The 5,083-nt window shown below is 44.9% G+C and overlaps 1 protein-coding gene across 1 annotated transcript in view; it reads right to left on the reverse strand.

The window, feature by feature from the left end:
• The window catches only part of MPP7 (membrane protein, palmitoylated 7), a 149,655-nt gene extending 149,356 nt beyond the window's left edge, over positions 1-299 (reverse strand). Inside the window, exon 1 of the mRNA XM_015421412.1 lies at positions 230-299. The gene's annotated coding sequence lies outside the window, so the exon portion shown is untranslated. The remainder of the gene's footprint in view (positions 1-229) is intronic.
• Between the last annotated feature and the right edge of the window lie 4,784 nt (positions 300-5,083).

Here is a 5,083-nt window from a genome sequence, read left to right on the forward strand (position 1 = left end):
CCCACGGACACATGGAACGTCCCAACCGCCGTCCACTCGCAGCGGCAGAGAAAGCGCTGGTGGATTCCGTCCCTCGCTCTCGGAGCAGCAGCTGCCGCCGCTACTCCCCCTGCCCCCCTCCCTCGCCCAACCGTCAGTCCGCGCGCCCAACCGCCTCCCCGTCAAGACAGCGATCGCGAATCCCGCCCCATTCCTGGCGCACCACCATCCCCTGCGTCGCCCTCTTTACCTCCGCGACCGACTCAGCGACGGCAATCAGATCGCGGCGCCCCGATCCTCCCGCCTCCAGGCACCGCAGCTCAGTACGGTTGGGTTAGGCTGGGCTACTAGCCAGGCGGAGTCATGTCTCCTCCCCTCCTCTCCCCCGAGGGAGGAGCGCCGAAGCGAGAAGGTGGAGTACGCGCCGGCTGCCCCGTTTCAGCAGCAAGTGCTCGGATTGGGCGTCGGCCGGCGCCGATGGGAGCCTTGCGCAACCGCTCACCTCATTGGCTGCGGACAGAAGCGTAAAAAGGCTCCGATTGACTGCTTGAGGGCGCTGCGCCCCGCCCCGCCGCGCTGCTGTCACGTGAGGCCAGGTGGAGTACAACATCTTGCTCGAGCGCGGCTTCAGAAGATCCTCGCGCACGCCCCTCCTTCCCCGTTAGCTGGGCTGCGTGGTAGGAAAAAGGGCGTGAGGCGATAAATGTTGTCCTCTCGGCTTCTGACGCGTTTTCCTCGGTCGCGGCTTTGTATGTTATCTATGCCGTGTTCTAAGGTAAAATGCGAAATGAGCTCTGTATGAATCGGAGAGAGCAACTGGATAGGCTGGTTTTCTGTTGCTGACACTGGCCAGTTAGGTGATCGCGGGAGACATACGTGTCTCTGAACACGCAAGTTGCACTATCTTTTCAGCTGCCGAGCCTGGTTATTTGAGGGTGTGGGTCATCTGTAAGACATAATTTTATTTACTTGTTTATGCTATTTTATTTTATTTTTGAGGAGGAAGCTGTAGGCGTAGAAGGTTTTGGTTTAGTTGCTTGCAGCATGTTCAGGAAATTGGGAAAAGGGCAACTAGAATGATAAAAGGGTTGGAACACTTTCTCTATGAAGAAAGGTTGACGCGCTGGGGCTCTTTAGCTTGGAGAAAGGAGGCTGAAGGGTGACATTATCGAGGTTTGTAAGATTATGCATGGAATAGAGCAGGTAGAGAAAAAAGTATTTTTCTCCCTTTCTCACAATACAAGAAGGAAGTACTTCTTCACCCAAAGAGTGATTAACACATGGGATTCACTGCCACAGGAGGTGGTGGCAGCGGCTACAAGCGTGGACAGCTTCAAGAGGGAATTAGATAAGCATATGGAGCAGAAGTCCATCAGTGGCTATTAGCCACAAGGTATAGATAGGAACTCTCAGTCTGGTGCAAGTGATGCTCTCTATTCTTGGTGCTTGGGGGGGGCAACAGTGGGAGGGCTTCTAGAGTCCTGGCCCCACTGCTGGACCTCCTGATGGCACCTGGTATTTTTGGCCACTGTGCAACAGAGTGTTGGACTGGATGGGCCATTGGCCTGATCCAACATTGGCTTCTCTTATGTTCTTAAGAAATTATGAAGAAGATTTTCCCCAGGTCATCCTAGTCTGCTTCTATAAATCCATTGATTTGGTATAGTATGTAACATATAAAGTCAGCTATAGTGGGTCTGTCCAGGTCTAGTCCAATGCTCTATGCACTATACTACACATACTATCACTATAGCTGACCTTATATGTTACATACTATAGCAGATCAATGGATTTATAGAAGCTATAGTGATAGTGTGTGTGGTATAGTGCATAGAGTGTTGAACTAGACCTGAACGGACCCAGTTTGAAATCCCAGCTTTCCCTGAGTCTTCCTTGGAGATCTTGAGCCAATCATTCTGTTTCTGCTTAACCTAATTCATAGGGTTGACTGGAGAAGGGGAGAATGCTGTTTGATACTCTGAGCTTCTTGAGGAAAGGGTGAGATAAAAATACACTAAATAAATAAACTCTTTAAAGTGCAGATTAAACTGAACTGCCGCTTGCAGGGTTCCTTGAGATGGATGGCTCCTAGATTTCAGAATGTTTTGTTGGCACTTGTTTGGCCCTGCTTCTGTGCAATTGTGTACGATCTGTGCCAATTGCAGCATTCCATCCATGTGCCTATTCATGGGGCTGCTGGCAGCTTGTTCCAGCACCTGTGTACAGTCACAGCCCTTTGGGAGGAAGACAGAAATATGTAACTGATGAGTGCCTTCATGTACAGAGTATTCCTTTACGGTTCTTAACGTAGAAGGAATTTTGCAAGATCTTTTCCAATACATCTATGTGTTGGTGTACTGGTATTCTGCTCTACCTCAACAATGTCTGTTCAACATTATTTTTTAAAATATAATATCTCCCAAAATAAATGTATGAAGATTTGTGCAATACCACACCTAGTACCATTGATAAGGTATGCGCATCCATGCTGATTTCCAGGAAAATGCTTGATTAAATGAAATGTCTCCCACATGCACCAAGCTTGGGGCCTTTTTCTTTTCTGTCTTGGCTACCCTAACTGTGTCAGCTGCACCAGGGGCAGACTAGGAAGTGAAAATAGCCCGGGTCCTACAAGCCAGAACTGCACAGGCCACTCAGCTCAGACTTGGCCAGCAGTGCCAATGGGGAGGTGTCACCTCACCCACTGCTTCTCCCTGTACCACTGCCAGAAGAAGAAAAGAGATTGGATTTATACCCTGCCCTTCGCTACCCAAAGGTGTCTCAGAGCGGCTTACAAACTCCTTTCCCTTCCCCACCCCACAACAGACACCCTGTGAGGTAGGCGGGGCTAAGAGAGCTCTTGATAGAAACTGCTCTTTTTCAAGAACAGCTCTTATTAGAGCTACGGCTTACCCAAGGCCAGCCAGCCAGGTGCAAGTGGAGGAGTGGGGAATCAAATCCGGTTCTCCCAGATTAGAGTCCGTGCAGTTAACCACTATACCAAACCACTATACCACTACACCATCGCTGGTACCACTGACCAGGTCTGAGTGGACCCAAAATAAGTGGCAGTGTTATTGGGTCTTCACTCTTTATGGCAGTGGCCCACCAGGGATTTTCCCTGAATTGAAATGGCTAGGGGTCTCCTGAACTGCACTGGCTTTATGTTTTGCACTATGAGCTGTGTTAACTATGGAGAATAGCATAAGGATTTTCTGGCCACTGTGTGATACAGAGTGTTGGACTGGATGGGCTTTTGGCCTGATCCAACATTGGCATCTCTTATGTTCTTATGATTGTTGCCTTCTGACTATTAGAGGCTGATGGTGCTGATTTCATACCACCAGCCTGAGCAGTGCAATGTGGGAATTAACTTTCCCCAGGAGCAGCCAGAATGGCATCTGTCAAGCCTTATCAAAGTGTGTGAGAATATGAGAAATGTTAAAGAGCACCCTAGCATCTCCTAAAATGAGCTGCCCATGTGACAGGACAGCTGCCCACGCAGAGCACTCCTCTAAGTAGGGAAATAGGTTGTCATGTCATGAGAAATGTTACAGTATTCCTAATAATGCCTACCAGTAAAAATTAACCAAAAAAACCCCTTCAATATGACTTATTGATCAGTCAGCATAGAATTTTTGTGATCTAATTTGAGGCTTGAGGAAGTGTATAATATGCACCTACATGCAAAATTGACATCATGTGATGTCAATTATATGTTATATATATATGTTAGGACTGTGTAGGGTATTTTTTTTCATATGAGCAAGTTTTAAAAAGAATTCCCAGTCAAGCACAAAACTAGGTGATTACGGGACGTGAGCAGGAAAACTGTGGAAGAATGTGGAGGGTCTTGTTTATTTTTTTAAAAAATCATTAAATATTGAACACCCACAAAATTTTAAAATATTTAAATATAACAGTTTCTATTTGATGCTAGGAAAACCTGAGGTTGAGAACATGCTTATGGGGAGCAGAAAGCTCTACTGTTTTCCCATATCTTTTGCTCATCTAGATGTTGGCTTTCTCCCATATCTTTTGCTCATCTAGATGTTGGTTTTCTCCTAAACATTTTAGAGATAAAATGTACACTCTTGTAGCAGCCGATCTGTGACACATTGAAGAAGTGTTTTGATTTCTCAGCCCACTCTGTGCCTTCAGGGAAAGAATGGGTTTTTGGAATATAATAATTTGCTTTTTGTCCTTGTTTAAAATATTTCTTACAATAGAGACAGTAAGTCTCTCTCTTGGGGCGGCTAATCAGACTCTGTATCTGTAGAATCCTTGACAACCCTCTTTCTAACTGATTACTGGGGGGTACACTTGGCTTGCTCTTGTGCTGTTAACAGCAACTTAATTTGCAGAACTCAGCAGATAAACCTCTTCACAGCATGGAGCTGAGCCTTGTCAGCTGCTAAAGGCTAAAGATCCATTTACTATTAATGACCTTTAGGGGCTAGTAAAAAATTTGGTAGACATTCGTATGAATTCCTTCCAATTTGTTGTGGCTATCCCAATTAAGCATGCTAACATTATGAGTTCATTGTGTAGCCTAATAATTTTTACACAAAAAGTGTGTAGTGGCACCACAAGTGATGTAGACTAGGAACATAAAAGGTCTACAGATGACTTATTAAATTACAAAAATATTTGCTGTTTGAACATGTTTCAGGCTGTATTGCATTTCTTCAGGGCAATATTATCCAAGAGTGACTCAGATTATCTTTATTCCAAGCCTTAATACCAAGATAAATTATAGCTACCAGAGTTAAGTAATAGTCTCCTGAAATATATATTGCACAAAATACATTTGGACTAGAGTTATTTTTGTTATTTAATAAGTCTTCTGAAAACATTGACTCTTCTGTAGTTTCTGGTTGTTTCCAGTGCAATGGTGCATCCCTCTAGCAGGGAATTTTTACACCTTTTAAGAAATGAAAGAATCAAACTACTCCAATATGTTTGAAATATTTTATATCAAGTGTTGTCAGAAACCAGCATGTTTATTATTAAGAACTCAGGCATACCAAGAGACTGGTAGTTACATGCATTATGGCTAGTATATCCATGACACACTTTCAGTGCCAGATTTTTAAATATTCAT

Source organism: Gekko japonicus, unplaced genomic scaffold (assembly GCF_001447785.1).
Source record: "Gekko japonicus isolate JY-2015 unplaced genomic scaffold, Gekko_japonicus_V1.1 scaffold725, whole genome shotgun sequence".
Lineage (NCBI taxonomy): Eukaryota > Metazoa > Chordata > Lepidosauria > Squamata > Gekkonidae > Gekko > Gekko japonicus.